The following is a 9,192-nucleotide window of genomic DNA, read 5'->3' as shown; positions in this document are numbered from 1 at the left end:
AAACTTTCTCTCCTGGGTTGGTCCTTGTTTGATCTGATCAGGTTCTTCCTCTCACCGAAGAATTCAGCAGGGCCCAGCAGTGCTGATTTAGTAGCAAAGCAGACTGCCACCCAAGGAGTGTCCCTTTAGCTAGATACCCTCAGACCCAGACATGACAGTAATTGTCACCACAGCCCCCACTTCAGGTATCCTTCCACAGAGCTCCGGTCTCCCCTAGAAAGGCCAATCTGGGAAGTGGTGCTCCCAAAGTGGGGCCTCTCCCTTCCCAGTGTCCCTTTTGTCACTCACAAAGGACAGACTGTAGCACAGGAATCCAGCAGCTAGTGCTGCATCTTTTTGTACTTAAAAAACAAACGCAGGGAAACACACAAAAAAATTCTAGACTTTTAGGCTCTGCTCTGGGAAGAGGTGCACACAAAAGCTGAACCCACTTGCCAGAGATCTACAGTGGCAGTCTGCAGTGAGGCCACCCGAGATGGGGGATGGGAAGCCCCCCCCCCCCGCCGCCGCCGCCCGCTGTCCCCTCCTCCCACCCCCCACCTCCCGCAGAGGTGCGCCCTCAGGGGAGCCCGGCCACGGAGGTGACAGATGCAGAACAGCTGAATGGGGGTGGGGGGGAAGCGGGGGACGTGACTTGGAGAACGTGCATCTGGGGGGACCCGTGGCGGATCAGTGTAGGACTGGGGAGAAGGGCGGGGGTGGCCCCGGCCCCGCCCCGGCCCCGCCCCCTGGAGGAACGAGACTCCTCCCACCGCCCGGGAGAAAAGCTGCCCCGCCGCAGATGCTGAGCTCAGCGCTCTGCTCGGGTCGCCTGGCTGCTGGGTGGGGGCAGGGCGGAGGGGCCGTCGCCTTTCTGTTGAAGGGGAAGTAGAGGAGGAGGCCCTCACAACCCTGAGGCTGTGACTCTCCTCCGACCGGGTCCGCTAACAAAGCGTTCTCTGTTGAGGAAGGGGAAGGAGGCCTCTTGGGTGCACGCACAACCTTAGGGGGGCGGGCGGGGGAGTGTCTGTGAGTCATCACCCCAAACCCTGACTTAGCCCCAAGAACCGCGTCAGAGAGGCCAAGTCCTTGTGCCCTCTGACCCCAAGATTTGTCTGGTGGAGGAAGTGCAGAGTTGCAGGCCAGAACCACCGACCACCTGCAGCTTGCCGGGGAAGGGAGTTTCATTTAGGGCAACCTTGAAAAGAGCAGGGAATGAACAGCCCGGGGAGGAGAAGGAAGAAAACCCTTTGTACCCACCCGGCATAAATGGTTACCCAGACCAAATGGGTGGGTGGCTATTTTTGAGGTGACCTACATACCTATTTGCCTCTTTATCTTTTTATTATCACACATGGTTATTAGGGGAGCTTTTCTTTAGCACTTGGTGCAGCGGCCGCATTTGCTGAGGGCTGCTCAATGAGGCATGTGGCCTCCCTCTCCCAGGAAGTTTTAAGGACATCAGCAGGCCTATAGAAGCTTCACCAAGCTCTTTCCCCAGAAAACAGGATCCTAATCCTGTAACACCAGCTTCAGAGCTGATCAGCCCTGGAGGCAAGAAATGACCTCCAGACTTGACAGTGATGTCACTGTGTTTGCTGAGGCTGCCCTAAAGCCCCCCCCCCCCGCCCCCACACCCAGGCCCCCAGCTTCTGGGCCTCCGTTCCTGCCAAAGCTGATCTTGTGGTCCCATAGGCCCACACTATGGCAGGTGAGGTTTTCCTTCACAGGTAGAGCAAATGAGGCACAGAGCTGAGTCGTGACAGAACTGGTCTGGGATTTATTGCTGCAATTCTGGAGAAAACTCTTAAGTAGAAACAAGGACAGCCTGCCACTTTTGCTTGATTTTACCTTTGCTCAGCCACACTAAGGCCTCCCTCTCAAATCTTTTAATACCTCCCCACTGCCTGGAGAGCAAGTCTGGTTCCTTACCTAGGCCTAGCAAGCCTCTAGGGCAGCCCCTTGCTATCTCTAGATTCATCTTCCTCCCACAGCCCAGGAGGGGAAAAAAAATCACATCTGGTTCTAATTACCTCTGAAACGCTCTTAAATTTTCCATAAAGTACAGTATGCATGGCTTTGTGTATACAACTTTTAACAGTAATATGTATGTAGATGTGCAAAATATATACAGCCATGTACAGTAGATTATAAAGGAGGACATCAAAGTATAAGCATATAATTTACAGTATTTTTAATCACACTAAAGAGAAGCAGACACATAGATCTGGAAGTGAGACTGGCTGAGGTAACAGCAGATTTCTGTCTTCTCCTATCTGGTGCCTCTTGAGTATGAAATCTTTGGCCTGGGAGGAGAAAGGGGGACACTTGCACTCCTTAAACTCTTCTTTGCTGGAGTTTTTCCTTCAATGCTACTATCATTGACTTTGCCCAGATACCCTGTGCTCTGTGAGAAGTCGTTCCTCTGTGGTGTTAAGTGTCTTCACACTGATTACTCTTCCCAGATGCCCTTTTAGCACCTTCTACCTCTGACTACGAGCTGGTCTCAAGTTCAGGACTGTTGAGGAGCCTACTTTGAACACCTGTGGGAAGCTCCATGTTCCCCTGTTAGGGTGTAAGAGCAGGGGGTCCAGGCCAAAGCTGCCTGGGGTGGGGGTAAGTTGCTTACTTCTCACTTGACATTGTATGTTGAGATCATCCCATCTTTGATCTGATACCACATCCCATTGAAACTCCTTCACGTATTTTTTTTTATTTTATTTATTTATTTGAGAGAGAGCGAGTGAGAGAGGGCATGAGAGGGGACAAGGTCAGAGGGAGAAGCAGACTCCCCATGGAACTTGGAACCCGATGTGGGATTTGATCCTGGGACTCCAGGATCATGACCTGAGCTGAAAGCAGTTGCCCAACCAACTGAGCCCCCAGGCACCCCATCCTTCACGTATTTTAAATCTTTAAACACCCACCAACACAGATGCCTGTCATCACACACACACACACACACACACACACACACACACACACAGGCACACACACACCCCTCTGTATGTTAGCTACATACAGTATATGCTCAGAAAGTATTTGGCCCAGAACTGAATGGAACTAGAGCCCACATGGACTCAGGGTCAATGTGGAATCAGTGAGAAGTCTCCCCTGCCCCATCGCAGGCAGTGGGGAGCTTGCTTCCTGTGAACTCTGATAGCATTTATTATTGTCACAGAAAGTTCAAACTGAAAGGGGGATTTCCCTTCTTGTCAGATGAGAAGACTAGAGGGGAAGTATCCAAAGCAGCCCAGAGTGGGAGCCAGATCCCACGGTCTGCTGGCTCGTGCTGGCCCTCTCTCCCTTCACCTTGTCTCCTCTAAGGAGAGGCCTTCTCTGGTGGCCCAGTCCTTCTTCTCCTCTGTGGTTTCCTTTCAAGGCACTGGTTCTGTATGGAATTATATGTGTATCCATGTAGGTGTCCAGTGCCTGTCTTTCCAAAGAAACTCCAAGCTCCGGGAGGCCGAGGGCTATATCTGTTTCATCCTGGAGCCCTAGTCCCCTGCACAAAGCCAGGCCCACCAAGTTTCTAACAACTATATATAAGTAGAAAAAAATAGGCATCCATGTGGCCTGAGAACCTCCTCATATCTCCTAGGGCAGCACTGAGATGGGATCAAAAACTGGAGAGTTGACAGGCCTAGGGTGCCCCTTGCCAGGAGCTCTGGGGTCAAACACCCTGTCTTGGGGAGTTTAAGGTCTAGGAAGGGGAGCTGAGGCTCCTAATGAATGACGTCACTCGAGTTGGGAGTGACCATCAGACTGGGTGCTGGAGTCAAGCCAAGGTGCAGAGGGCAGACTGGAGGCCTGAGCCCCAGGGCAGGGAACCAGTCAGAGAGCCATTGCAAAACCTGAAAACCACCCAAGTGTCTACGGCAGGAGAATGGTTAAATCAACTGGAGTACGGCCACGCCACGGAATATTATGTGGGTGTGCAAAAGAGTGAGGTAGATTTTAGAAAGAGGTCCAAGATATATTGTTCAGTAAAGAGAACACGAGGCAGAACAATTTGTGCACTAGCTTCTCATTCTGAAGCGAAAACAAGACACTCCCCTGCAGACACACGTTCAACTGTGTGGAGAAAACATCTAGAAGGATACTGGGAAAACTGTTCACAGATGTTATCTCTGAGGGATGATGGGGAGGGCGAGGTTTTACTTTTTCACTTTACACCTTCTGCACTGTTGGATTTTGACCATGAGCTCATAGTACTTTCACAAGAGTGTTTTGTTTTTGCGTTTCGCTGTTACAGGACTGGGGTGGGGGGTGGTTGGGGGTGAATGGTGGTGAGACGTCCTGCAGAGTGAGAGGCTGCTGACAGGACCTAGGGAGGTGGAGGCAGGGACTGAGGTGGTTGTGTGGCTCCAAATGGGGAAAAAGTGAGGATGACTGTGGAGACAGGGCCCCAGGTGGAGATGGGATGTGAGAAGCACACTGCAGGGCACCATGGTCTCATTTGAGGGGACTGACCCCCCCCCCTCCCCAGTGCTGGTGGCCTTGGGCCAGGGACAAGGAGCCCAAGGCCTGGAAACCTTGACTTTTGGGAACAAGGGCAAGAAAAGGGAGAAGGTCGACCTTTAGGACCCTACGGATTCCTTGGCCGTTTCACCAACCTTAGGGTACAAACCGTTCTGGCTGCCGCATGGAAACAAACAGAGCAAGGAGGGGCCCAGCCCTAGCCGGCTGGCGAGGTCTGCCTTCCACCGACTGCTGTGTGGTGTGCCGCCTGGGTCCCCACCCTCCCCCTGCTTGCTCTTGTGGGCTGACGTCCAGGCCCCGGGTGAAAGGCCAGGACTTCTGGCCCCTTCCGGAGACAAAGCCCCTTCCCAGGACCAGGAGCAAAGGAAGCCAGAACAATGCTGTTCATGGAGATTGGGGGAGAGGGAGCTAAGTAGGGGCAGGAGGAGTTTCTTGGCTCAGATAAGCCAGTAAGAGCCTGGAGAAGGTCAAAGATGAGGAATGTTCTGTGATTTCTAAGACAGCAGCTCATTTATCTCATAAACACTTGCTCTAAGCCTGAGTCCAGTAATACTGGCCCCATGCAAACTGGGTAAGAGCCCTCCTGGGAGGGCCTGCGTTGGAAGGCTTGTTTCTAGGTCTCCTCCACAAAAGTCTCCCTGAAAGGGAGGAGGGAGATGTCCGCCATGTGCCGTGAGGACTGTCACACATTTACTTTGCCCCACAACCTTCTGAAGGAGGTATTCTTTGACAAACCAGGAACCGGGCTGGGAGCATGGTGCTGTGTCCCTGACCACATGGGTAGGAAGTGTTAAAACTGGGATTTGAACCTGGGTGTGCCTGTGTCCCACTTATAATTTGGTTGCTTGGAGCTTAGAACACATTTTCCCATCAAAATAATGCTGTAAGTGGTGGTTTGGTTGCCATAATGGCCTCGCTCACCCAGGGTATAGCCGGAATTAATTCTATGTTTCTGTGTGGTTGTGGATGAATCAGGCTTCTGCGGGCTAGCCTGGAAACCCACTGGAGAGGGAAAATGCATCTGAGGGTGTGCCCAGCTGGGAACCCTTGCCCTTACTATAGTGCCTGACTCAGGGCAGGCAGGGAATAGGGCAGCCCAGAGAGCGCTTTCCAGAGCCCTGCCAGTAATCCCTGGTGAGTTCTATAGCTGCTCACAGGAGTGGGGCAGAGTCATTGTGGGGTTTGGGGTTTAGAAGACAGGGAGTGCTACGAAAGAATGCCCATTCTATTTTCAGTCTCTGCACACCTGAGTCCTTTCTCTTTCTTCCTCACACTGCCTCTCCCCTCCGTGTGTGGTCATCTTGCAGCTTTCTCTAGACTGATGGGGCCCTAGAAGAAGGATCTAGGGTTCATTTTCCCCATTCGGTCTGGTGCCTGCCTGTGCAGCGGGCAGGTGCGTGGACAGGGTCAGGAGTGATGGAGATCAAAGCTGCTGCTGGTGAGAGAAGCGAGAGCCCACCAGAGCTCTGAGAGTGACTTTAAGGAGATCATCTGCTCATTCATTGGTTCAATTGTTTGCTCGTTCATTCCCCAGACAATCGCCGTGGGTGTGCTGGGTACTGGGCTCCTTCCCTTCATGGTACTTCTGTGGCCCAAAGCATCCTGGGTGGGGCTGCCGGTGGGTCTCAGACCCAGAATCTTAGCATTCAAAGGAATTAGTTTCTACAGGTGGAGACTGCTGTCATTCCTTACTTCAGGAAGATCTGAGTGTCAGGTTAAACACTGGGAAGACTCAAAGCCTGAAAATGGAGGTCCAGGGAGAGAGGTGGGAAGTGAATTGCCCAATATCCCAGTCCGGGGCTCCCGTGCCTGGACCAGGACCTGCCGCTTGAGGCCCCACCCATGGCCTTCCCCCATCAAGACAGCCCCAGCCATCTTGGAGGAATTACTCTGGCTTCCCCAGCAGTGGAGTCTGGAGCCTGGGGGAAGGCCATGGAGAAGTAGTGGGATTCCTTCCTCTTGGACAAGAACAATGCCTGGGCTCTCTCTTGAGGAGTTCAGAAGTCTGGAGGACTTTCCTCAGTTCCTTCCTGAACCACCTGCTCTTGAAACTCCAGATCTTTGCAGGCACTATAGCCTCTGTGTGAAAACCCTCTTTCCCAACTTCTTCGTCGGGCTAACTCCTACTTCCCTTTGGGTCTCAGCTGAAAGATCCCTTCCTTGAGGATTTTTCTGGGCTCCCACCCGAGGCAGGGGTAGGCTTACAATCTAGTAGAAGAATTTATAATCCAGAACCTCTTTTAAAAACTGCCAGAGGGCCCCCAACTCTCCCTCTCTGCTGGCCTGTTGGTACTTTGCTACTTGCCTGGGGGCTCAGCATGTGCCTCTGAGTTGGAAAAGGCACAGAGACACAGACCAATCTGAGGTCTGGGGCCTCTAGCTGTGCTGCCCGGAGGCTCATGGCAGCAGGTCCCAGGAGCTCGTGCACAGCGCAGAGAAGATCACTGGTGCTCCCCAGGCTCCAGGCAGCGCGGAAGTCAGGCTGTGGCTTCTCTGGATAGCTGTGCACCTCCTGCATGAGCTTTTAGCTGTTTTGGAGAGTTTATCAAGGAAGCACCTTATTCCTAAATTCATCTGGAGAGAAACATTGAAGGCAGAGGCTCCCATTCATTTAGAAGTTTGAAGGATGTCTCCAAATCAGATATCCCTAAAGTGTCAGGAGACCTGGGTCCAAAAACCTTGAACGCTGACCACAGCTGTTCCTACTAGTTTCCTGGAGCCTCAGGTCTGTCATCTGAATGTCCCTCATGCTTTGTCACGAGGGACAGGAGAGGCTAATTGGAAATGATTTGGAAATGCAGGCTGAATGGCAAATGCAGTGCTCACAGTGGAGGACACAGTGGAAATGCTCTCCCAGGGGCCCTCGGCGGCCCCCACGCAGGTGCTGGGGAGCTCACAAACGCCAAGCGTGTCTGCGGGGCAGCACTAGGACCCGGGGGCTGAGTGTGGAGCCGGCTCAGCCGGGTGAACTGACAGCCAGAACACAATGTTCTCAGTGTACCCGCAGGAAACCCTGAAGAGGAGAGCTGCACATGGCCCTCTGCTGGGTGTGTTCTGGTCCCAGCCTTTGATTCTTTTTCCTAACCTCAGCCCCCACTTTCACATCCTGCAACCGGCTGAGCGGCCGCCCCACCCTCCTGGGCTGGTCCCAGGCCTCAGGAGAGCAAGCAATGCAGGAAGCCCAAGGCCTTGCTGGCCTTTACCATTTTCAAATAAGACCGTTTGCTTCTAACCTTGGTTTCCTGAATCGACCCTCTGTGATGGAAACTTTTCACAGTGCGGAAGACAGACACAGGGGACAAAGCTGAGTTTCTAGCCCAGGCCAGGCTCTTGGCCCAGATGCAGGGAAACAGCTGATGCCTCTGAACCGCCTCCTCCCTTCCTCCCCAAAGGCCGGACCCCACCTGGGACGGGGCGAGGGCCACCAGGGCTGCTGCCTACATCAGGAGGAGCTGGGAGCTGCCCAGGGGAGCACGGCCAAGTTTGGAGCAGAACGGTCTGTGATGTGGTTCCCCGTTTTTATTTCCACGAATGCTAGAATATGCTGTCCCACCAGGCTGTTCCTACTGAATGAAAATTGTTTAAAAAAGCAAACCTCTGCAAAACCAGCAGCCCTCTGTTACATGGAAGGACAAGGTGAACTTTTTACTTCCTTCCCCGCAGCCTATCGGTTCATCTGTGGTTTAGTGTCGCCCACACTGCTGTGCTATATTCAATCTCAATGTTTGCCTCCTTGTTTTGGAAGCCACAAGAGCAAGCCTCCTAAACCCATGCACCTCCTGTAGGTTGCATGAGACTTTCACAAAAGTCTCCGTGAGTTACCACAACAGATTGCAAAATGGAAGCCTACCAGCCTCCTGGCAGGTATGGAGGCCAGATGCCAGCCTCTAGGCAGAGGCGGGCCCGGAGAGAGAGCGCGTGAGAAGCCAGTATCACCCAGCACATTCTGACTAACGAGGCTGTGGGGGCTGCAAGAAGGGAGTTCTGGGTGACACGCTCCGCGTCCGCCTCCTTAACAAGGGGCCTGGCCATTAAAAATAAACCCCAGTGCTTGTCCTGAGCTCCGTTCATAGGACTTTCTCCACCCTGGCTTTTCAGTCTTTTTCCAAGTATTGGTTCATAGGAGAGTTTTAGGGGGTCCCTCCCCCCAGGCCTATGAAGAGATTCCACTGGGTGCCTCCCAGACCTGGCTAGGCTCAGGGACTGTGTTCTTGGAGAAGGGGCTTCCAAAAGCAGGTGATTCTGCTTTTCCTGGGGAAGGCTGCTCAAGGCTCAGACCCCCCGAAACCAGCTGGGTTCCAGTCTTAGTTTATTCTTTTTCTTCCCTTCCCATTTAAGATTTTTGAAGTTTTTAAGTGATCTCAGCACCCAACGTGGGGCTCAAACTCGCAAACCCAAGGTCAGGAGTCGCACGCTCCACCGTACTACTGAGCCAGCCAGGTGCCCCTAGTCTTACCTTTTTCAGTTTGTTGTGTGAGCCTGTGCACATTGCTTTCCCACTCGAGGCTTCATTAGCCTCATTTACAAAAGGAGAGGGTCTGGTTAGAAGTCACTGATACAGGTGGAATTATGTGCCTCCCCAAATTCACGTTTTAAGTTCCAACCCCAGTACCTTAGAATGTGATCTTATCTGGAGGAGATCTTGACAGAGGTAATCGAGTTAAAATGTGGTCAGTAGGGTGGGCCCTAAACCAAAATGACTGGTATTCTTATAAAAAGGGGAAATTTGGA

This window comes from Enhydra lutris, unplaced genomic scaffold, assembly GCF_002288905.1.
Source record: "Enhydra lutris kenyoni isolate GAN:26980312 unplaced genomic scaffold, ASM228890v2 scaffoldscaffold12, whole genome shotgun sequence".
NCBI classification, from domain to species: Eukaryota; Metazoa; Chordata; class Mammalia; order Carnivora; family Mustelidae; genus Enhydra; species Enhydra lutris.
The sequence above is the reverse complement of the archived record's forward strand: the minus strand, read 5'-3'. Positions refer to the sequence as shown.